This window comes from Neodiprion pinetum, chromosome 5 (assembly GCF_021155775.2).
Source record: "Neodiprion pinetum isolate iyNeoPine1 chromosome 5, iyNeoPine1.2, whole genome shotgun sequence".
Lineage (NCBI taxonomy): Eukaryota > Metazoa > Arthropoda > Insecta > Hymenoptera > Diprionidae > Neodiprion > Neodiprion pinetum.
The window spans coordinates 552,421-578,030 of NC_060236.1; the positions used below are offsets into that span (position 1 = coordinate 552,421).

Genomic DNA, 25,610 nt, shown 5'->3' on the forward strand with positions numbered 1-25,610 from the left:
GTTTCCAGCCCAACCCCCGGCGGTCTGAATAATGTTCCACACCTACGCGCGGCGCACGCGATACTCGCTCCTTCCGCGTAATACACCAGTGCAGCCAGTTTAGCGGAGCGTTTCTATACGTATACGTGTATAATTATTCCGGCTGAATAGAAGGTGGCAGGTGTTGGACGCAGCGAGCTTCTCAGCTCTCCTAGTTGCAGTAACAAGTGGGTTTTGTGACGGCTACGCGAGGCGTTTCCAACCGGCCCGCCGCTTCAAGGGCTCGAGAATCTCCTTCCTCTTCTACTACGAGAAACGGAAGCACGGTCAGGAATCAACGGGCTGCTGCGGGACTTTTCGAGGTCCACGCTTCCGAACTCTCGGTTTACGACTCCGCTCCGCCTTGCGGGCCGAAATTCGTGGCTCGATCTGACTTTCTTTCCTCTCTGCTTCTCCGTGTGTCCGGATTTTTTTTTTTTTTTTTTACCGCCCTAGTAGCTGCGGCGGATCCGGATCGTAAAGTCATATTTTCCGCTGACTGTTTCAATTATTAATGACCCGCGCCGCGCTCTTGGATAAGAAGGAAAACGCGCGAAACGATCGGGGGAACGATCGGGGAGGATTACGATATACATAAAACGCGGCCGGCGATCGTTCACGACGATTTCGCAAAAGTCGTCCGAGCGGAAAGTTCCCATTGCACCTTCCGTACCTTTTCTTCTTCATTCTTTGTTCGTATCGCCGATTTCAACCCCGTCTGCAGGTGTGGATACAAAACCGATGCGCGTGCAGTCGAAGAATTCCTGGCGGTCGAGATTTTTGGCGGGCTTTTTCCCACCGTACCGCCGATCTTGCGACCGGGTTTTTCTATGGGTGCCCTTTTATTTACGCCGTACTAAACGTTATCGCTGTTCCGCTCGATTAACTATTGTCCGAATATCCCAGCCGTAAACCCGCGGGGGCGAATCAGGGATCCAGGGTTGGCATGACCGCCCTTTGGGTCACGCAGGTCCGAGTCGCGAAATAACTGTCCGTTTCTGTGGTCGTAAATCGTTCCCGAAATATTCGACGAACTAAGTTTTCGAATAACGGTGAATCGTACAGGATCAGCTGTGTCGTGAAACCCAGGAGAATTGGAATTAGAGTTGACGCACGATTCAACGTTGCGACTGTACACCATTTGTACTTACGTACCTTCGAGTATCTTCAATTTCCAGGTTCATTACTAAAATCATTGGACGTATTAAGCAAGTTTCTGAAAAAAAGTTTTGCTGTTTGACGACGATTCGCTTCAATGTTCAATAATTAGCGTTTTCGTAGATCAAGGCATCTTTGTACTACTTCTGGCCACAATTTCCGACAATGCCTAACGAATGTGACCCATAGTGAATGTAATCATCTGGTACTGATTAAAATGTGAAAAAAGCCGGTATATCATCTACCCTGAGGTATTCGTATCGATCCATGGCCTTTTCCGCTAAACGATGCGAGAAACTTGAGTCCAGGGTGCTGACTGTAAAGACTTTTCCTTCATTATCTCGGAGTGGCTCAAACAGGCATCAGTCCGTTTTTTAAAAAGCACTTTGTGCCGGACTGAGAACAGAAGGCATGCAGTCGCGCGAACAACGACGCTTATACTCGTAGGTATACGTCGCGTATGAGCGATCATGTGCAACGGGTGCTTTAATCGTGCAGTCGTTTCATTTCCTCTCTCCTCCTCTCGTCCCGCGTCATCGTAGGTCCCCGTTCCTGACGGCGAACGAACGAACTATTCGTGCGCAGGTGTTGGTGAAGAGCGAACCTAGACGGTGCTCAGAGTCTGGCACAAGGTGCGTCACGGACTACTCTGCACCTACGGCATGGATTGGCAGTGGTGCTGGCTTCACTCTGCATCAAGGGTAGACAGATGGCACCGGAAACAATCGGTAAAAAGCCTCGCGCTGAAAGGCTTTTCATCTTTCGCGTTACATAGGTATAAGAGCCGCTGACTGGTTCCCTACCTCCACCCCCCCCCCCCCTCCCCCCACCCTCTCCCACTTCTTCTCTTGCAGTTCATCCCTCGCGCATACACGGTTTCAATTTTTTCTCTGCACCCCGTATTTTTTTCCTCCACTTTTCACATTTTTTGTCTCCCTCCGCGCTGTACGGATCCTTTTCGCGTCGCGCGATGCACGCGTCGCGTCGGCCCGAAAGACCGTCGACTTCGCGTCGGGGGCGGGGGGGCCGGAGGGCAAGACGAGGGCTCTCCGCCCCCCCGAGCATAAGGCTCGGAGCCAGGGACGCACGCACGACGTTGAATGGTTCTGGTAATTGCGCGCTTAATATTTCAGTGCCTTTCTCTGTGCAAGCACGTAGAGAGAAACAGGAGTTAAGGGAGGAAGGGGAAGCTCGCGGAAAATACGTGTAAGCCTGAAGAGTAACGCTCCGCGATTTTCTTCAGCCCGCTTTTCTGAACCGTATTACTCGTCGTATGATTACGGTCAGGCTCGAAGTACCCGTAACCACGCGGTGAAATTATGAAGAACCTTATAAATTCACTGCACCAGCATCACAGTCGAGCTACTGCTGCGACTGTAATTAAGTGACGTGATGTTAAATTGGCTGTAGAATATTTGCGGGTCGAGATCGAGTACGTCTTTTGTAATCGCCGACTTCACCCGGGACGAATCGAGGTCCCCGTGCTACTCCGGGCCGAGGGGGACAAAAGATGGAGTGAAACAGGGGGATGGAGAGGCGGGGGGGGGGGGGGGGGGAGGGGGGGGGCTGGAATGACCTTGGGTGAGACCGGAGGCAATCGAGTGGGATTAAACCTTCTCGATTGCTTCTTACTTCGCGCGACGGCTCCTCTCGTTAATAGAGGGGGTTCCCGGGGGTTAATTGGACATTTTTTACTGTCAATTTGGGATCGAGAATATCGAGGCTTTGTAGGAATTGTTTTTTCTCTCGCTCTCTCTGTTTTCTCGCCAAAAATGACACAGATCCGGGAGCGTAATTGAAACGGAAACACGCACCGCGTGACGCTGCTACCGATCATCGAAGACCGGCGGGGGGAGGATGTGCGGGAAGTTAGCCAGCGGTCACGGCACCGCCGCTTTCTCATGCCAGACCTCGAAATCACGGCTTGATCCATCGGGCTCAAGGGCCCTCCTCGCCCGCCTCTGAGCCAAGGGTGAGATATGATCTGAGCTCTCGCTATCGCGCATCAACCGGCTCCACCCTTCTTCCCCGAGCGCCCTCATAGACCACCCCTCAAGCCCCTCGCGTTCGCCGGCCTAATCACTAATTAGAATCGCCAGGTACACACGCATCCTGCCCCGTTTACCTCGCCTGTGCACTCCTGCAGCACTGATTAATATTAATTGTATTACACGTGCTGTTTTGACCGTTATGACGTATCGGGCTTGTTATCTAAGTGAATACTTAATCGGATTACATGCCCCGCATCGATCCGATGCGTGGCTTACAATTGACGTTACGCCTGACGTTGGCCGCAGTCTAGAAATCGAAAATTTGGATTCTAAGCGACCTCTTAATGTCCCAAATAATTCATCCTACGAGTTCGGGTGAATCTGGGGAAAATTTTTTACCCACTGCGAAACTATATCTCTGATTCGGAAGATTGTTCGACCCCTATTTCTAGAGCTTTTGAATTCACTGAAGTGGGATAGGAATAAGCGAGATATATATATATATATATATATATACACATATATAAGAACTCGAGCACATATTCCGAGTGTCTGGTATGGAATGTGTATGCGTGAGAGACGTGGGATACGGGGGGTGAAAAATGCCTGAGCAGAGCGTGTATTCCCCTGCATAAGTAAACCTTTTCTTTCCTGCCCCGTAGCGCCACGTTCGGTAGCGCCTCGAGATCCTGGCCGTGGCCGTGGCTCCGAAGTCCGCTCTCCCGCTTGTCCTTATACCCGGTATCCCACCCTCTAGGAAACAATGAAAACTCCCAATCACATTTGGTATTCCCACCCCCTCCTACCTCAGACTCAAGTTTCCCAGAGCTCTTGAGTTGAACCGGGCGCCTCGGCGAAAGCGGTTCCTCCTTCGCTTGTGAATCGTTTTACATTTTTATAAAGCAGCTTAATTCGGAGCGGGGTGAGAGAGGCCGCCGGACTGCGGAGGCGCGGCGAAACGAAACGAAACGAAACGAAACGAAACGTAACGTAACGTAACATAACGTAACGCAACGTAACGTAACGGCGCCACGCCGCGCCGCGCAACGCCGCGCTGTGCGAATGTTAAGGTGATAAATTATACCTAGTTAGGTGTGTTAGCTACATACGCGGCGGCGCGGAGAATTATTATTCGAGAATTTATTCCCGTAGAGGAATTATTACGGCCATTATGTCACGGCTGAACAGATGTTTTAACCGGGCTACGAAACGCCTGTTACGTAATTGGTACCACGGAAAACTGCTCCGCTGGTGCATACCTATACCCACTATCGTCTGCTAGTGGATTTTCCGAAACTGCACTGACAATGAAAACTAGTGAAAAACTTTTACCTTTCACTGTGCAATTGCACCCTACGTTTTGGAATCTGCCCGCGTGCATGCGTCTTCAACATACATTCGGATGTATAACGAATTCGAGGGTGTGGAAACTGCGAGACTTTTTTCGCGCCTCGACTGCCTCTGCAATTTTGTCCGAATATCTCCCCAGGTGATACGGGGCCCGCTCTCTGCACGATGCGTTCCGCGGAATAGGTTCTTCGCTTTCTCGCTATTTTCTCCGCTCGGCATTATGTATTCATTCGCCATTTTACCCCGCAGGTTTAACCCCCCGTACAACTTGGCGTGGCGGTATAACGCGATAGCGATTCTGCAAGACCCGAGAGAGAGAGAGAGAGAGAGAGAAAGAGAACCAGAGTTCGACAAAACAAGAATCCGATTCGTGCACGCGGGCTTGGGCATTAATTGGACCGCCGGATGTATTTCCCGCGGGATATATCCGCGAATAGTCTCCCGCGTTCCGTGTATTACGAAGGCGAAACTAAAAAAAATGAGCGAAAATAAAAATGAAAGAAAATGAAAAAAAAATTACACCCACAGACACGGGATCGAATAGTGGTACTGAACTTTCAAAGGGCCCAAGGAACCGGGCGAGTGGCAGCTGCGTTTCCCCGCTTTTCCGGGATGACTCGATGATCAGGAGAGCGAAATACCCATCCGCGACTTGAATTCGGGGAGCTCGCGTGGCTCCCGTCAAAGTCGGAGGTCGTGCCTTTTGTATACCTGTTGCCGCGGTTAAAGGGCCGCGCGGGCTTGGACTTGACGGCGAAAAGCAATTAGAGACGAAGGTACGTATCAAGTTTTTGAGCGAAGTTCCGGCAATATGCGCGGCGAGTCGGAACCGTAATTTCTGAGTGCCCGGACGTTGCGTTACTGCTCCGCAATTCCGGGGAATTCTCACCCCTCGTATACAGTATGGGGCTGTTTTACGACCGTTCAGAGCCGCGGGTCCCTCGATACTTGTGCTTAAGCATGTAGAGTATAATAATTTGCATTGTATGTACGCGAACCCTCCTGCACACACGGTCCATCGTAAATGCGGCTGTAGCTGACAGGAGGCACGAAGAGTCGCCGTGTGCGATGGGCTTCGCGAACACCGTAATACGATTCAGGGGCCAGTTTACCGGGGCTGAACGATGCCGAAGGAGCCCGGAATCACCCTTGTTATCTGACGAAAATCGACCTTGGGCCTATACGTTATACGTCGGTGACTCGTACAATATTATATACCGAGTGATTTCTGTGTGAAAAATCGGCCACGAGGGATCGGACCTCTTTCGGATGATATAAAGGAGGGTGAAAAAAGGAGTCTCTGATCAGAGTGGATGGGGGGGGGGGGGGGGGGGGGGGGTGGATTGGGCTGCAGGTATAATACAACCGAGTAAGGATTTTCCTTCGAAATCGACGATCGACCCGGGAAATGGTAGAAAATTCTTGGAACCAGTGGGTAAAATCACTTGCGGCCTTCCAATTTATCCTCAAGCTAAAACCCCCGGGTCTCGGAGCGCGGTTTAGGACGTGATGCGATATCGCTATCGGTGTATGCTGACGTCACGACCCGCCCTTCTCTTGTTTCAACCCCCCATCGCCCTCCCGGCATCGCCGGCAGATCCATTTTCTCGTCCCTCAGCCACCCCGCCTGTGGCCCCTTGTGTCGCGTAACCGGCGCTGGATCCACTCGCGAACAACGCACAATCACGCACAACGTGGAACAGCTATCCTCGAGCTGCTGCTGCGACCCTGGTGAACGCGAAGGACACGCTTATACACCCGCCCAGCACCCACGTAGGTATACACTCCGTTGAACCAGGCAAAAACATAAACCGCTACCGGCCAGCAAGAACTAATCTGTCAGCCCGTGGTTTCGGGGCTGAATAATTATTATGAGGGATACACCGGGACCGCCACTGCGGAAACCAGATTCCGAAGTGCGTAGGTTCCCGAAAGAGCTTGGAACACACTTTCAGGTGCAATCGAAAACTCATATTCTTGTTAATATTAGCGAGTTACGATGATGGTTCGCTGAGTAGTGAAAGAAACTCGATGATCTATTCGAGAGTAAGATGTACGAAAACAGTGGCTGAATATTGCATTCGATATATGCGGTGGCTGCTAGAAACTGCTCTTTAATTTCAACCGTGCTTGATCGATCGAAGCTAAAGGGAGACTGTAAAAAAGGTATGCACTGGGTTAAGCGGGGTGACTGCCAAGGTTGTAAGAAGTCTTAAGCGTCCCCCGACCTCACCGCGGGAGATAACAACAACAGAAGAGCTGTAGAGCCGGATTCGAGACACGGAAATAAGAACAACAACTTCCCAGAAGCCCCAAGCAGCGGCAAACTCGAAGCGTCCGAGTCGCGTCGTGACTTGGGCAGGCGGACGGCTAATGGATACCCTCGGTGGTTTTTGCCCGCCGAGGGTAGTTCGTGCAACAATATTTTGGGACGGGGAAAATCAGCTTCCGCTTATAGCCGGATTCGTCAAGCACGCCTCGCCGCCCTCCAGGGCGCTACACTAACTGTCCACCGCAGACTCCGAGGTTGTTGCCCGCCGTGCCAGTTCCATTCGGTCTGCAGCCGCCGCTGGATACACCGTACACACATTCGCGATGAAATATTGCCGGTCTGGCTAATCGCCGGCCATGTTAATAAATCCGCCAACATCGCCCGCTTGGTGAACACACCGGTGTATACATTTTGTTGCGGGTATGCATTACGGAGTACGAGTAAGGGGTGAGGTGCGATGCTTTTCTCGATCGGCAGCGCTGTTCTTCGGCTCTTTGGACTTTCGGACCGTCGAGACTTTTGCGGCTTTTCCCTCTTTTATCCCCGGCTTGCGTCCAGGGTCGCGAAGGCCGGTCGTAACCGCGGCTTCGGAGCACTCAACTGTGGTCCAGCCGTTGTTCGGGATTATGCAAGTTCGGTTCGTCCTCCGCTAATCTCCGTCCGTGTAAATGCACCCTGCTCGCCGGCCGATGGCCGTCGCTCGAGTTATCTCTATTACACTTCGGTCAACATCGACAGCTCCGTGCAGTCTACGGACGGATATACCCGCTCCTACCAAACACCCAGATACACACGGGAGATAGCAGCTAACCAGGTTCCCTCGGCGATCAATTTGCATCCGAGGTCAACAGGAGACGGAGTACCGTAGCTACTGCGGGGAAGAATGAATTCCGACGTTCGATTCAGGGTGAAGTTTGATGCTTCTGGGATCTGCAAAGGCCAAGGGTGTTACGGCAATCTAAGTTGGCGTGTTTAGACAGTAGTGGGAAGAGGGTGACGCCAGATTTTGACGGGTAGCTGAGTCAACTGTTAACGTTGTAGCCGTCTGCTGCGGCCCTCGGAGAATATTCCTTCGGTGATCACGGAGCCACACCTCGGCTCTGACGTCCGCCTGGATCTCGGTGAGGTCAGACGTTTATAATCAGTGGAATTAGGACCGATCCGGGTGGCTAGAATCACTCGGCTCGAATCACGGCTAGAAGGGGAGCTTAAAGTCCCCGGGGAATAAGAACGAGAAGGAGGAGGATCTGTACAAGTTGTAAGCAAAGATGTTAAACAGTTGTCAAGTCCATCCCTTAGTCGGGACGACGTTTCACCTCGGGAACCCGCGAGTCGCAGACAGAGTCGTCGACGTAGCCCCCCCCCCCCCCCCTGGACCCCCTCCCCATGCCCCTGCCTCGCCTCCGTGAAATTGAATTACAATAAGCGAGGCAAAGTTGGGTGATCCGTCCCTTGTCTCGCGCTGGTTTCAAGCTCCCCGCTCCTGTACCGACGCCGAAAGCTCGACTGGAATTCTTACAGGGCTTTTGTTTCCCCGGGTGCTTGATGGGCGACGTTCTGGCCCTCGCATCGCGACGGGGGTGGAATTAATTGCTGCGTTTTTGACATCCCGCCATTGTTCGCGGTAAGAACGGTCGGTGCGGGTGACGATGGGCTGGAAAAGTTACCTCCAACTGACGCGGGTACCCCCTTCTCTTTTTTCCCCCTCCCTTCTCTTTCTCTTTCCTCCAGGAATTCCCGACCTCTCTAACCTCGGTCCCGTCTCAATGATCGCTCTTGTACTTTTACCTACGGCGTTAAAAGTTCCTCTCAAGATTCAGCGCTATTATTAAAACTCTCCCGGTTGCCCCTGAATTATGTTGCTACCGTCAGAATCTACACGGTCCTCAGGGTCATGCCCAAAGTTACAGTTGAGCTCGACGGTGAGCTTGCAGTTACATTTTCTGCCTCAGCGTATGCCGACACTCAATATCGGCGGGATCGTTCGTTGGGTCGGGCACTCGAGTCATCTCATTTTCGTAATTGGTCCATCCCTCGGTGTCCGTTAGTCCAATTCAACGCATCCTGCACGTACGTTCAATAGTTTCTCAGCGACGTGCGTGAGGAGCAGAACCTTGAGACAAAAGCTGACCAACCTGTGACTTCGTACCCTCAGAAGTTACCGTCGAACTTTCGACGTTGGCCGATTATTCTACAATCTGCGATGGCTTGGCTCGCCTTGCGGCTTTCCAACCCCCGGGGTCCAACTCGCCTCCCTGCTCTCTCGGCGAAAACTTCCCCCGGAGTAGAAATTGCGCGGCAATACTACGTCCCGCTGGTCGCCGGAATTCAGGGCACCAAGTTGGACGGGGACGAAACCTGGAACGGTACTTCTCATCTTAAAACCGCAAATTGTTACTCGGGCGGAATTCTAAGGCGCGTGTGTTGTCCTAGGCTGACGGTTACGTAATCTTGCGGAATTAGGGGTTGAGCATGGCAGCCGGGCGCTCATGCCGCGGGGAAGAAGTGACAACAAAAGCTTCTCGAGGATTAGGATCCGTCACTGACGCCACTCGGGTTCGGTTCCGTTTCCCAAAACTCATCCGCCACAAATGTATCACGGCCTCGCAGCCCACATCGCAAGACGTTCTCAGGGCCGTCGGCTCATGGATTGATCGTTGAGCCATACCCTTGAAGCTCTTCTCCTCGGGCAGCTTTTTCCTTCCTTCCTGCGCCGCTTGGTTATCCGATCCGATCGCGCCGATTAGGCTCCTCGCAGCTTCTGCCGCATGTCCACTGCCGCTCTACTTGACTCGAATAACGTCCAGATTAACGCCGGCCCTAACACGCATGCAACGAAAGCTTCGTGCGGTGGAATTCGGTCGGTAGGTACACGATATTAGTGGCCTTTGATATCCCGTCTGTCCGCTGACGCAAAGGGTTGGGGCTCGGCCTGCTGCAAGGGTAGTTTCGGGCGCGTGGCCAGAAGAGAGTATGAGAGGAAGAGAGAGAGATAGAGACAGAGAGAGAGAGAGAGAGAGAGAGAGAGAGAGAGAGAGAGAGAGAGAGAGAGAAGAAGGGCGAGGGAGAAAAGCCCTCGGCTCAGCTAAGCAAAGCGGTATTATGTTTAATATGTTTGTGCGGATCGTAATAAAACTGTTTGCGGAGGACCGCCTGGATTATTCTCGTATTAAATGCCCCTCGTCCCTCTTCCATCTCTCTCTCTCTCCCTCTCTCCTTCTCCCCCTCTCCCTCTCTCTCTCTTTTGTACCGCAGGATTCCAAAGGCATAAAAGGGTTTGAATTACGCGTGCGGTTCGGTACAAGGTATACGATACACATATCTATACTCGATTCAATTTATTGTATTCTCACGAAGATTGCTCAATGCGACACGGTTACGGGGACCTCGTTCCGGTTGAGCAATGGTGCCGGACACACGTACTCGACGGATAGAGTGGAGAGAAAATCGTCAGCATCGGATCGCTAACGAGTTTCCACCTTCCAACGAGCGTTGCACAGCCGGTCGGTTAGTCGGCGGATGCTAAACGAAGCTAAACGGGATGAATGTTGGTTCGTTAATTGTTGTTATGAATTGCCTTGGGGAGAAAGGGAGTCGAGATTTACTTGACCAACTAAGATGAGCGGGGCTCGCCAACTCCGGATCCTCGTTCGTAGGAGCGCGAGATTAGAGGGCCGCGACTGCTCCGCAGATTGGCGCTAAACATAGTCCGTGTGCCAAAGTTCACCCTCGTCCCGGCCATTCGTACCACGACTGGATTCAACTCTGGATTCTGGATTAAGGATTCAGCCTGTTCCTGCAGCAGCCACAATTTCGCTCCCATGCAGCTATAACCGGAACACACCCGAGTTACTCCGAGGTACTCTTGGCGATCTCAGCACATCCTGCAAGCGTCGAAAAGTCCCGCAGTCATCGTCGCAGACGTGGGGAGCAAACCGTTATCCCCGATGAATCGATTCACCGATCGGACAATGAATTAATGACGATCCCGATCCATACCGCAGCTTATTCCGAAGGAGCTTATAAATCTCCGCAAGCATTACCTACCCGCGAGATATCTTTAGCCGTAGCGGCGTGATCCCGCTTAGTTTCAGGATAATTCCGGCTGCATTACCCTGATGAGCTCGGTCCCGCGAGTCGTCTCCTTTCCGTCGCGTTTCCACCGCCCTTAGCCCCCTCGCTGATCTCTTCTCTCCCTCGCCCCTTCCCCCCCTGACTCGCCGAGTTTCCGTCGCGGGACTGAGAAGCGGAGGATGCAGGGGTGGGCGGTAATGCATCGCGAGTCAGGTTTGGCGCCCCAGAGACCGTGCCATCGGTGGTTGGAGGCACGGCTCGCTCTAGGTAGCTAATTTATCCAATATCGTTGGCTCCGCGTCGCGGCCGGCTCTCCGCTCTCGGAAAAAGCGAGAAATAGAAAGAGAGAGAGAGGTAGTGGAAGGAGAGCTTACCACTATCTCTCCCGAGGAGAGCAGAGCAGTCCCGCGTTCGAAATCGGAGGAATAAATTCCCACCTTATTGTTGCCTCTCTTCCTTCCATTTTCTGTTTTCCTGACACACACCTCTATCCCCCTTCCCGTCCTGCATCTCTATCCGGTTCTATTTCCACCACCTGCTTTCACCAAAAAAAAATAGAGAAAAAAAAACTATTCCGCAACCAAGGAAGCTGGTGGTCTACGTACAGAATATAATCTCTCTCTCTCTCTCTCAGGGTAAAAGTTGTACATGTACAGCTACCGCGTCGCCGTTGCGGTCGATGGCGGCGATGTTCTTCGGGATAATTTATCTCCGGTATTTTCGGCGGGCTTTTCTCGCAAGGGGCGAGAGGGGTAAAGGAGGGAAAGAGAGAGATCAAACGCACGTTCGGGTACCCGGACGGAAGATTCGGAGAGCAAGAGAGAGAGAGAGAGAGAGAGAATCCAACCCCTGCCCCCGGGGGGGAGGGCGGGAAACTAAATGCGAGGCGAGGCCGTCGAGCGAAAGCTCGCCAAAGCGTGCTGTAGTCGATCAATCCAATGTGCTTGCGTACTTATTCACGTGGCGTCTGCCGTCTCGTTAGGATATATTTGGGGGTCCGGTTCCAGGTCGAGCGAGGTCGGGTCGATGCGTCGAGTCAGCCGCTTGTACGAATCATGACCGACGAGTCATTAGTATCCATTTAACCGCCTTAATCAACCGTCCAGTTCTCGCCACCGGCCGGTTTACTTTTCTCATTCTATACACCGGCTATATACCCACAGCCGCTTCCTGCCCATAAATTTTCCCAGCTATACGCTCGTCCGCTAGGTGTAGTATACAACGAGGTATACACGTAACCGCATCGATCGGTCCTCTCTATGCACGGGGCTAATCTTTTCTTTCTAAATTTTCTGTTGCAGGTAAGCTTCGACTACGCCGGCTCGTTTCGTATAATTAGAGACGTTTTTCTACCCCTTCCTACTTTACGGTTATGTCATAATTATCACACCGAGATGAGTAAGTAGCCCGCCAACGTTCCATTTTGTACGTACCAGGACGCGCTTTCGAGCCGGTTATCAACGCCTCGAAGGCGCCGGGTGCTTCCGCTGAAACGTCACCCTGTATTACGTAACGGTATGAAAGTGCAGGATCGACCCTGTAGCCTGGCCGAGAGGAGGCGATGTGCCGGGGAAAAATATAGAGACGGTCGATCGAAGGCTCCCGAGAAAGGCGACAGCCTCGCCGAGCCAGGATACGATATCACCCCCGGTGACAGGCCGGGATAAAATCTCTGTGAAATGTCAGTCGACCCGTATTCCGTCGGACTACTGCTATATTTGAATCCTGAAGTTCGCCGTCGCGCCTCGGTCACGAGTCACCCGAGTTAAGGTTCTCGCTCTGACGTCTTCGGGAATAATTTTCTCCAACGTCGGTACGCGATAATATCATTTAACGGAAATATCCCGCCGATCCTAATAATCATTGTCAGACTGATTTCTTGCACTGTATCGGAAATTCGTGTCGCCTCGTAATTAAAGTTTTCCCGAAAATTCACCCCTCGCGATACGTACCTATCTTATCGAGCTGGTGCAGTTCGCACTCCGCGAGTTCCGCACGACGGTAGGCGACTCTGGCTCCGGAAGTATCATCTCGAGTGTCTGCGGGCGGAAGTCGAGTCTCGATCCGAGCACCATGTCGGGCGTAAGGCTGGACCGGTTTAGCGGGTGTCACCTGGTCCTTCAGGGGTATATTTTTCTGCTCCGAGAGACTGGTTCAGGTCTCTGTAAGTCCGCTGTAAGACGTTATAGCCGAAGGTTTACGGGGCGGTGGCGACATTGCAGTGTGTCTGTGAGGGACGGGGGGGGGGGGGGGGGGGGGGGGGGGGGGGCATGAGCGGTACCGCGATCTCGAGAGGACGACCACCTCGCTTGATATCCCGGAAATGGCCGTTCCTTTATTTCTAACAAACACCTCACGTATCGGGCGTTTTAGCTCCTCGGGACTCGCTGTACGAGGTATAAGGCACCATAAATCCAAGTGTGATCCTCTTACGTCAACCACCATTCACCGAGGCTCCTCAGCTCTCGTACCGTTTCCTGTTTCTCACTTTCCCCGCACATCCCCGGCGTAGTTATCACGCCGTATTCATCTACCGGAAACATCCCGAAGAACCAGCTTTCCACCATCCGCAAATGTCTGCAGCCTGTGTAATCACACGCATTAACAAAGTCTCTCGCTGATCGGATTAGCGGGAAACGCGGCTGTGATGTCTTTCCCTATTACAGTCTCACGATTAGCCGGAACAAATTTCTTCGCCTCCGGCGGTTTCGCCTTAAAATTTTATCAAACGATTTCGGGGCTGCAAGTAACGAGCACACCTCGTATATAATTTTCCCCAAATCGTATCTTCCGTCGTAATATCGTGTCAGGACTAAGGATGATCCTGTCCTTTGTAACGCGTCTTAGAATGGATTAGGAAAGTGAACTCGACGCAACTCGAGGCCCGCGTCTTGCAGGATCGCGAGGCAAAATCGAGCTTCGCGCAATTCCTCATTCCTGCACATGGATGCGAGATTATCCCGAAGGATATAATGGAACGTTGCACCGCGTCGTCACATCGTCCCCGCATATCGCCTGCGAGCCATTAGCTCTGTAGGAAATTCAAATCAATTCAAGGAACGAAAAACTCTCCGTTAGCTTACGACGCTGCAGGGACGGGAGTCGCCTTATTAATACCATTAATCACGTCGAGTGGGGTTGCTGCCGCTGGGTGGCGGAGACTCAAGAATCCAGCTCGCCTCCCCGACGCCTATATAAGCTCGAGTCCTTGCGTCCTTGCCCCCCCTCCCTCGTACACAAGGACCGCGTTGTTTTTCACCCGGATTATCCGGCGAGTCGCGCGCGTTCTTCGATCCTGCAGAGGATCGTTTCATCGGTCCAACTTGCGGTTCGCCCTCCCCTCCCTCCCGCCCTTTCTTTTTATCCCTTCTTTTTTCGGAAATTCGAGAGTGGAACTCTACCTCGTCCAAAGCTCGTTTTCGTGTATCATATTAATTAAGGAAGTTGCGCGAGGGCGTCGGAGTCGCGTGACCTCCTGCGATTTGCTCTTTCCCTCCTCCTCCCTCCCTCCCGCCCCCCAAATCACGGCTGGTCAACGTAACGTCGAAGAACACGTGTCCGAGTGATATTTTCCAGAAGTTCGGGCATTCTGGCTGTTTCTTTTTGTTCTTTTTCTTTCTTTTTGATATTTCTCTTTCTCCGCGCGGAAATTTTCTACTCTACCTACTACAGCTACTCTGCAGTTTCCGAAACGAAGTGACAGCCGGCTGCGCGTTATCTTCCGGAAGAAAGGAAAGGAGCGGAAAGGGGAGCGGGACACAGGGCGGAAATGGGGGACGAGAAGTCGGGGTGCCAGATAAGTATTGAGCCTCTGAAATTCGCCCGAGTTTAAGGGGAAGTTCCTAGGTAAACCGCGAGAAGAAACTGGGTCAAGCAAACAGTCAACTGCCATGTTTTCAACAGGGTTGTCCGATCGTCGCTCTCCGCTGCAATTCTTTGCTCGCGGTTTTCGAACGGCCGCAAAACGGATGCTGGTGAGTTGTCCGACTGCTGGGCTGGCAAACGACGCGTTGTGTATAACAATTCTTTTATTCTTCGCCTCGGAAGTTCGTTCCTTTTGCTAAAATTTCTGCAATCAGTTACCTGCAAGATATTACGGTGAACCCTGAGCCGCGGATTCAGGTGCGGATAATCCGCGCCTGTTGCGTGCCAGCGCCACCTGTTTGCGGGATCGATAGAATAATGATATGTTGTACCGCCGAGCATTGCGCTTACGGTGTCGAGGGATTTTTTAACCCCCTACGTAATCCGGTTGACCGAGGAATTGTCCGGTGATCCCGCTGGACGCTTATCGATCCGAAGATTTAGAACATCGCATCCTGTCCCCCAATTTTATCACGTTATCCCCCGCGGGGTTCAGCGAATCGTTAACTCAACGCGACACTAGGAGTTTTTGGGGGTTCTTCTTGCAGCCCCCATTCGATTCGGTCGGGCCGAGCCGTCGACAAGAAGATAATAACAAATTCAGCCCCCCGCTAACCTGGATAGAACGGTTATCCAGCTCGTCCCCCTCGAGATTCATCCACGAATGTGTGCCAAGTGTTCGCGTGAGTCGCGAAAACGCGACGTGACGAATAACACAGGTCGACGAAAGAATTTCCTTTCTTTTTTTTTCGAATCTCTACCGAGATACATAAATTTAAATTTTATACACCGAATAATAACCAAAAGCTTTATTTTTTACTTATAAAGTTTGTTTTTGTCTTTGTTGCGTTGACAAATGAGTCTTGAAGTTTTTGGTTGATAGCTAATATGGGTACATACTCGGAAGAAAACGGAAAACGTTTTCACCAAGATCTGATGGACTTTATTGTTATTAACGTTATCAAGGGCAGTTTAACGAGAGCGTGATGGGAGATTACGTTTGGGGTTTGATACGGGAAAGTCCGTACGAAAATAGAACAAGTAGGAAAAATATCAACTTTTAAACTTTGTTTATCAATTCTGTTACATTTGCCGTTTATTATTAATTACTATTTTTCAATAAATGTGATTTGAATGCAAAACTGAAGCTCGCTTATTTGTCATATATACAATAAATGTTTGAGTTTTTGATAAAATTTCTTGCACTCTTAAAATCAGGTCACTGCCGTTTTAGCAGTGGAATTTCTTTCCCGGCGATTTTTTGCTTTTCGGATTTGACTCGCCAATTCATTTCCCTTCGTAATTTCTCATTGTTATACGGAATTATTGTTCTCCGAATGAAAAACTGCGCTCTTCTAGCAGCCCCTGCGGGACGGCGAGGCCGTAGCTGCACGTAGACGAAGCTGCGTCGAGGGCATCGATTCCCCGTTAACTCGGGGGACGTCCCATGGACGCGGATGGCAAGGTCGATTCGGTAAATTCGGTCGCGACGCCGGTGACGATGGCGGGCCTTCCGCCGTTAGCGTCAGAGCGAGGCGAGGGTCCCTCGGTCCTGGAGATAACACTTCCACCCGGCTATCCATCCATCCATCCATCCATCCATCCATCCATCCATTCATCCGTCCGTCCATCCGTCCAACCGTTGCCCGATCCCTCCGTCAATCCATTCGGTTATCGATTTGCCCCACGCGTATAAACGACGCGACGCGGATCGAGTTTTTGAAAATGCGAGAAACTGTAGCTCTGCCAAACCCTGCGGAAGCCGGCTCGAACTCGACGCCGAAGAATCGGTGAAAATATGAAACTCTTGAAGGAAAATTTCAAGATTGTAATCGTGCCTTTTTTCACATTATACCTTATATGAGCACGGAAGAAAAATTTCTCATCGATTCAGATGTACGAGATAGTATCTCTGCGTCAGATCGAGGGACGGTGCTTATTTTCCATCGTCAGAGATAGAATCGCAAGGATTGTGGTGGGAATTTTTGTTTTCAAACTTGTCAAGAGTTTTACTGTATATCCCAACAGATTATTCTTTCCGTTCGTGGTCGAAATTTGTTGATAAGAATAGAGAGAGAAAGAAAACGGTGAAGGCATCCTGGATATGTAGGATGTACGTATGTATATAGTATATAATCGTATATACGGATACACATACGTATACCTAGAGGAGTATGATAAAACGGGCAGGAGAGTAAATAGTATAGTAGCCGAGCCGGCATTACGCGAGCCACTATTCCTATCCATCCATCGGGTCGGGTGGTGCGGCCGCGGGTTGCCGGCGCAAACAGAAAACACGCCGTTATGGGGGAAGTTAGACTTTGTCGAACAAACAGCTTTCCGCCCCCCGTCCCAATCCTCCCCTACAGACTGCGAGACGCAGCTACCGCCATGCGAAAGGGTCGCACGTCTGACGCGAGTAACCTACTTTTTTCTTCTTTTCCCCCTCTCTCCTTCTTCTTCATCTTATCGCTCTTCTTCTTCGTCTCCTTCTCCTCCTCTTTTCCCTCTCCCTCTCGGTGCCGCCGTTGCTTTCTTTATTTATTTTTATTTCATTTTATCATTCCCTACCAACAGTTCTCCCAGTTTACCGTTCGATGGATGCAAAATTCCGCTTCTACGATACACGCACATGGTATGTATGTATGTATGTTTACACGCGCACACGCGAATACACATATATCTCCACATTCGCTCTCTGCAATGCTCGACTGTCTATACTTGATGTTTCCCGAGGGAATTTTCTTCACCGTTCAACCCCCCCCTTTCCTTTCAACCTCCTCCGATATTTACTCACCAATTTCACCCATTTCTCCAACAAGGTGCGTTAAACTTCATCCGAGAGATTTCTTACCTCCGAAGTCGGCTGCGTGTAAGAGCTTCCAGTTCGACGTCATACATTTTCAACTCAACCTGATAGAGCCAGTCGAGTCGGATCATTCAAAACGTCTAAAAAAATGTCTCGGGAGGTGTTGTAAACACCTTTAAAATGGTGCAAAGAGGAACAGCTTGCGACATCTCCATCTTTTCCCCTCACCACCGTCTTTCATTATATTTTTCGTCTGTTGCGCCGTCACTCAGCGGGCCGCGGGTTCATTCAGCGATCCGCAGGGTACCGACACGGTGCCGTTGGGTTCTGGATGCAAGCCAAACGAACGAAGCGCCAAGGCTAGAAGGCGGGGAATCCTCCTCCGGGTCTCTCCTCGAGGCGTTATAACGAGAACAGCAGGGCGAGAGAGCAGGGCTTGAGGGGGAGGGGGATGCGCGATACAGCAACGCGTACAGCCACCGAATTGCGGGGGACGTTAGTAGGAACGAATGTGACAACGAAAATCCCCCAGGAGTTATTGCCGCTCGCCCGTTACACGATCGCTGTTTATACTTTTGGATACCTACGTGAAATTCGGACGGTTCTCTTGGCAGGGGTTTTCCAAGAGAAGAGCTTCCTCGGCCCCGAGCTTCCGCGTGCGGCAAGTAAAAGGAGAGGAATTACGTCCGCGAAGAGACCGCCCCCCGGTATTCATAAAACGATTTTTCACCGCCTCCTCTCGAAACCGCGAACACGGCGGCGAGATTTTGAGACGCGACGTACGCGTGCCCCGTAGTATTGGCCGGGGGCCAGCACCCGCTGAGACTCAATGAAATCTTTCCGCAGTTGAGCCTATTTATCCATCTCTCTTTCTCTCTTTCCGATCTTACAAGCGCGAACGGTTCTTGGCCGGCGGCCAGGAAAAGAGTCCACGTTTCCCGTGTCCGTCGTCTGACCACGAACGGTGACGACTACTCGGAGGATCCCCTTATGTTTTACTCAGGTAAAACGCTATAATCTTCCATCAGCCCCGCGTTCCTCGAGGGTTCGTATCGTTCTCGCGGTTCTCCGTTAGTCGGAGAAGTCGGAGGAAACAAGAGTAAAAGAACGGGGGGGAGTACGGACATTTGTATCCTAAGGTCGGAGAGATAAACCCGCATCAGCTGCGATCTTCCTTGCCTTGCGTAACAAGTAGCCGTCTCCCGCCTCCTTCTCTCCCCCTCCGCGGTGTTCGAAGATGTGCAGATATCGCCGGGGATGTGTGCGGAAAGCCAAATACCCGAACGCCGGTCCGATAGCCTCCCCCGTTTGACACCCCTCGGACCGCCGCCCTTAGGCAACCCACCGCACCGCCCCCGCAGCGTCGCGGCGGCAGCTTCGTTGGCATTAAGTATTCCCGTAGGGTCAGGCATTCGCGCCGAGCCACGCGCTTGGCTCTCGGCTCTCGGCTCTCAGCTCGTCGGAGCTCGCGGTCGATGGCGGCGGCGTTGGCGAAGCCCGAAGCAAGCTCGAAGCTCGAAAGCTCGAAGCGCGAAGCCCCCGGCGGCCACCCCGGCAGTGCCTCGCGAACAACCCTCGCGGCGTTCGAGGCGCCTGCGCGTCCCGCGTCGCCGTTAAAGGGGGGCGGCATGGTAGGGGAGGGGCGGGGGAGGGGAGGGGCAGGAGGGTGATATCCCCCCTACCGTCGCTGCCGCGAACTGCCCGGGCCTCCACCGATGCCCCATTCCGTTCTCGGCGTCACAACGTGTAGCATTGCCAACGACGATCCAACGCGCCGATCGCACCACCTGACTGCCTACGCGATTCACCTCCGTCGCACCACCGACGACGACGACGACGACGACGACGACGACGACGCGCGGCGTAAACACTGGCTGCCTGTGCAAACGGATACACGCGTATAATAATAATAACAACAACAACAACAACAACAACAACAATAATAATACGGGAATAAAGTTCGCGTTCCGCAGTAAAAATTATAACGTAATATATATATATATATATATATATGTTATATGTATAATATATGTACATATATATTTAAACCGAGATTATTTTTCGTCCGTTCGGTAGCTTTCGAGTAAATAAATATATATACATTTATATATACACACACACTCACGTATACACACGTACGCGACCACACGCACGCACATACACATCACATATTGTATATATATATATATATATATACATATATATATATAGTATGTATATATATTTATAAATCGGGAACGTCGTGTGAGTTGAACGAGAATCGTCATATATATTATATATAATAATATACTAAATTGTAAAAAGTTACTTCGTACCTGGATCTACGGCCGAGTTCGTGACAATTAAGTGATTTATTCGATTATACAATTGGATCGCAAGCTCGCAGGCTGAAGCAAAGGAGAAAAGTTATAATATCCAGCAGTGAAAAAAATTAATATATATATATATATATATATATATATCGAGGAGCAGCTGCTACGTATATATATGTATATATAACATATATGTGTATATATATATATATATATATACACGCAAATATATATAAATATATAAAATTGGTATTCGCGAAGTGGTGCAGCCTGTTACATATCTGAATCAACCCCGTAAAGTACCTGCAGGGAAAGGGAGATTTTGATATCGACATCATCGTCCGCTGACAAGCATTGTAACGGTATACAGCCACCTCAGCTGTCGTTGCTGCTGCTGCTGCGAAGGGTGGTAATTGGAATTTATACGGACAACTTAGTACTTGACAAGTACTAAGTTACCGACAACTCACCCCCAAAGTGTACACAACGGCAGTCACCACGTACATCACGCCTCTCATCACCTCTGAGAAGGTACGCTTGAATATCTAGCGGTTCATCGTTTTTCAAACTTTTCCGCCCCCCCCCCCCCCCTCTCCCCTCAGCGACCGTCTCTTTTCAACCTCGATCCAGCACCTCTTTCTTCCTTATTTTTTGCACCCTCGCTCCTTCGGGCGATTGATCGCCGGATCTCGCTTCTAGCCTTGTATTTCTTCTTCGTTTTATTCTTATTCTTCCGGGGCCGAGAAGTGGTAGAAATAAGTCATTGGCCATCGCGCGGGAACTACTCTTCAGTTCGTCGTGATGCGCGTATAGGATCGAAAGAAAAACACCCGAAAATTGATATGTCATCCTGTCACAAGTTGCCCTCCGATCCCTCGGTGCGACTTCCCCGTTTTTGCACCCCAATCGCCTGTCCGTTTCGCAATCGCTTACGCCAATCGGTCGGGTCGCGATCGCGGTTTCGGTAAATTTGTGCGTATTTGCTCTGATTGTTTTTCTTCTTTTTTTTTTGCTCTCTCATTTTTTATTCGGATTTTTCTTCTCACTGCGAGGCGAAAACCCCCGCGGTGCATGCGCGCGAACCTTCGTTAATCAGAGTCTTGTTTTCGAGTTTACGGGGTGATTTACGCCTCCGTGCGTGTAGATATATACACATATATTGTACAATGTACATGCACGGTCGTATCGTACCGTCAGGAGTTTTATTTCACGATCGAGTCTGTGTTCGCATCGTATAACGCATCAATTTCGCCTGTTAGTAATTTGAACGACCCCGTTTTTTGCGCGGGGATGAAAAAGAAATTTCACTTTCTCTTTTCCACGCAAACCTCCCATTCGTCGAGGAAAACTTTCGCACGTCGCGACGGAAGAGACGCGCGGAAAACCCGATCGCGATTCGGAAAAGAGAGTCTAGGAAAGAACAAAGAAAAAAAAAAACAACATACAAATCAAGGAATAAACGGAGGTAATAAGACAAAAAATCGGCAGTCCAGGTCCAGAAACGCGGAATGAATACAAAGAGGGAAGCAAGTAGAGCAAGAGGCGCAAGGGGAAGGCAGGAAATATAAAGGGGGTCAGAAAAAAGCTCGCGAATCCTGGTTGGATAAATATTGCAGAGAAGCGAGTCTCGCTAGACGGGCATAAACCGCGAAGCTCGTACAAAAGGGAAGACGCATCGAAGGGCGGTAGGGCGGAAGGGCGGAAGGGTGGCGGGGATAGTTAACCCAGTTCCGAATTTTGCTCCTTTCGTCGGCCCTCCAGGCACTCCCGGGTTATTTTTGCGCTTTCGCGCCGATTCCCGGAGGCGGCTCGCCTCGCGGTCTCCTGCAGGATAGCGCGGAGAACGGAGACCGCGGATATTCAGGAGCGAACGGGAAACTCCGGCTCAATTACATCCGCTCGCGTCTGCCAACCGGCCGCCTTTATGATGCATCCTGCAGCAGAGGTCGTCGGGTGTGGTGTAATTGAAAATGGTAATCCGGGATAACTCGAGATCCCGCGGGAGCTACGGGACGTCGAATTAGCGGCGAGTTTTGGCCCGCGACGCGGCTTCGCGATATAACGGCACTATTCCGCAGATTGTTCCATTCGCTTGTACCTATATCTTTGGAAATAAGCGCATCGTCGTATTCGTCCGTGAGAATTTCTCGAGTTCCCGATATCGTCGCTAATCTTTGACCTCGATGAAAAATTCCCGCTGTTGAAACTTGTTTATATGCGGATATTACGGATGATCCGCGAGAGCGGCGTTGCCGTGCAATTCCCGGCTTCCCGGCCGATGATTTTCAGACCGAGGAAAGTTCGACCTCGAGTTTTATGTGCCGGATCGTAAAAGGGCAAGGGGAGCTTCGTCTGAAATTGCGCAAGTATAAGGAACTTTCGCCTGTGATGTGATTAGGGAAATTCCGTCCGGGATCGCGTTCAATTTTATCCTGTAAACACACGCCCGGGCGGGGAAAAAAATTTACCCACGCAAATTCCCGGCATTTTGCCAACACGCTCGAACGAATTTACTCAACTCTCGATTCGTACGTTGTACGCAATTTTCGAGCACTTGACCAGCTTTGCTGCACCGGCTCAAACTGCCTTGCCTCGATTGTTGTAAACAATTCCATATCGGAAAACGATTGCGGGGAACCATTAGCCAGAGATTTTATCGCCACTGTAATAACCCGTGTTTTGTGAATATATGTATATACATACCTCTGCATATGTGTGTACACATATATATTTCGGGCAGGTGATCGACGCCATACTTCTCGCGCAATGTGCAATTTACAAATTTATAACCGCCATTTTTTCATTGCCTCGTTTATGTACAATATCATCCGTATATTTATTGTTTACAGAGACGCGCGCGTTTCTGTGTTTGAATTTATTCGAAAAATTCATCTCCTGTTTTACAATCCGTTCTCTTCCGAAAATTGTTGTTATTTTATATAAAATCTCTGGAATTATACCATTGTCTCTAATTATGAGAGAAAGTGAAAAGAAAAAACGAACGAATTGTGGAAGGATTTAATAAATCGTTGTGGAAAATCGAACGGTAGAGACAGAAATAAATTCTATTCCGATGCTGCGAAGTTTAAAATTAATTCGGTCAGGCACACGGACAGCCTGCAGTATAGTCCAAGTCTCCGGGGCTCGTGATATTGGGGCACGAAATCGGGACGGCGGGGACTTACCTCGTTTTATTGATAGCGTTAAATTTTATCCCCGTGGCAAAGTCTCCTTTCATAAAATCGGGCAACGCGTTGTTTCTACCCCCGAATTTCCCCACCTCTCGTAGTTTCGCTTTCTCCGACTTTATCCGCAGGTTCGTTCGTCTTTCCCTCGTGTTTTCGTTATCCTTCAGCTCTCCTCGGAGAGAGAAAGGAGAAAGAAAAGGAGGCCGGGATTCGTCGTTCCGCATTTTCTCGCGGGAGGCGTAAAACTAAGCGTGTCATTTGTCAGGCGAGAAGCAAAGAGAGCGGCTCGAGAAGACGGGAGCAAAGCGAGTTTTTTACTTTTTTCAGGAAACCATTTCCCACGAGTCATTAAGCACTGTACGTTCGCGGGCGAATAATATCCGCCTACGATTATCGAGTCGTGGATTAAAAATGAGAGGTCAAAATCGTCGCGAGACCGCGTGGAAAGGAGGAGAAAGGAGCGCCGAGTTTGTGCACACACTCGGATATCGCTTACTCGTAAAACAAACCCCTTGAGACAGGGGGGACGGAACGCAGGGAGAAACACGTTACGCAAGAACGATTCGGCCACCTCTTTGCTCTCCCCGTTATTCTTTTTCGCCCTATTTTTTCCCCAGCGTGGCGCCCTCGAGTAGAAAGAGTGGACCGAAAAGCCCTGGGTGTAATAACGCTTCGGGATCGCCGCAGATTAGATCACGATTTATCCGATACGTGGGGCCGGAAGTTCGGAGCTTTTGGAGTTTTAATGGCCGACTCGGAAGCCCGGATGATCGACTCTTCGATAAAGCACCGCTCGGCGATCTCGAGGCTCGATCGCAAATAGAAATCGCGCCTCCGAGTGGACCGCGGAAAAATATCCGCTTCGATGAGCAAGATTCGCGACAGCTCTGAGCAGGGGGAGTTTGGCGGAAGAGTTTGCGGTAATCCGCTAACTCGGAACTCAAACAGCTTAAGTCAAGGCACTGGATGAACGCGGCCTACGGACCAGGAACGTGAACTTCCGATTGAGAGGGGGTAGTGGGCGGATTTTGGGTACCCGCCGCGAGGCTCAGCTGAACCGAATTTAATAATTACGCGATGCACGGCGGGAAGTTGGTCGAGAAGAAATTGCCCTCTACCCCCTGATTTCCCATAAGCGATCGCCTTCGAAACTTGGGTTTTCCCACTACCCCTAAACACACTGGGTCAGGTTATCGGGTCGTCCTGCCCTGACCCTTGACCCTTCACGGCACGTGTGAACGAGCACGGTCGCGTTTCCGGTAGACCGGTGCGGCGTAGCGCTGCAGGGGAAGCTGCGGGCCGAATTTAGTCGCAACCGAAACCTTGAAGACTGCTTACTCGCTCCCGGGCTCGTTCGTATGCGGCCTGATCAGCGGCTTCGACGCAACTTCACAACCGGACAATGAGTTTCTCCGTTGAAAGGGGGGGAAACCGGTCGTCCTGAAACCCGGAGCACGGAACCCTCCGGGCCAAGACCTTGGGAATCATTATGACCGAATCTGCTTCCGCCGAGACGCGTATTGTCGCGCCTCTACAGAGGAACGACAAACGCTTCGGTATTCAAGGTTAACGACGTACCCTGCAGCTCCCTTTGTCCACCTTTCGACCCTTTTCTCACGCGGTTCTCTACGGCCGGATCATCCAGTCTGCGAGACAACCTCTCTTATCCCGCGAGGATCGCGATTCACGATATTCAACGAGATGAATTCCGGTCACTCGATCTGTACCACGAGTAACGGTCAGAGCCAGTTCCGACTCCCTGAATAATTAGCTCGATATCATAGATAACGTGCGTGATCCAGCCAACGCCAGATATTCTCAGCTGTTTTCGGATACCTCGAAGCTCGCAATTTTCTGCGATCAAATCGCAAGTTCGACTTAAGATGCAAGATATTTTTTCAACCATTTTTCACCCTATTCGTCATCTTAAATAACAGTGGTTTGGACGCATCTTCGTTTAACCTAGATTCTCATTTCCGACTTGATAAAGCGTTCAACCGATTTGATTTCCCCGCATTAACAGCCGTTCGTTTTGACTCCTGTAATTTTTGACTCGGATTTGATTTTCAACCATCCCTAGGAAAATTAATTCAGAGGGTGTCCGCGGCCCTACAACCCTTCGTGCAGGGATCGAGCTGTCGCATGGATACGAACGCGCTGGCTTCGCGTCGTCTTGTTCCTACATACTCGGAGAACTAAAGGGACTTTATTAATAATATCGTCCGGGTCACGGTAACGCTTCGCCAAGCTGTCGCGTGACGTCGAACTGTGTCAGACTCTGCGAGAGCTCGTGTTCCAAGGGTCTTGCCCCCTCGAATCCGCGGTGTCGTATTTTCCCGAATCCACCCTCCGCCGGTCGACGACTATAAACTCTGTAGCGGGTGTTCGATTGGAAATCTACAAAACTTTGACGATTTAGGCGAATAATTGAAGAGGATGATTGAAAAAGGCTGTCAGTTCTCTCGATATTCTGACTAGGCGTTGTACGAGTAGTGGATTATTTATATGTTGGAATATCGCGAAGGGTAAATACGGCTGTACTTGTGCCATTCGGGATACATTTTCTCCAAAATC

The 25,610-nt window shown here is 50.8% G+C and overlaps 1 protein-coding gene across 16 annotated transcripts in view; it reads left to right on the forward strand.

Annotated features, from left to right (window-relative positions):
- Window positions 1-25,610, forward strand: part of Rbp6 (RNA-binding protein 6) — a 406,618-nt gene that overhangs the window by 234,601 nt on the left and 146,407 nt on the right. The window contains exons 1-2 of one of the 16 annotated variants that reach the window (XM_069136336.1): window positions 19,278-19,522; window positions 19,841-20,379. The exons of 13 other annotated variants lie outside the window; for them this stretch is intronic. The gene's annotated coding sequence lies outside the window, so the exon portion shown is untranslated. Of the gene's footprint in view, window positions 1-19,277; window positions 19,523-19,600; window positions 19,620-19,752; window positions 20,380-25,610 lie in introns of those variants that run through there. 2 more of the 16 variants (XM_069136335.1, XM_069136334.1) reach the window with 2 other exon arrangements.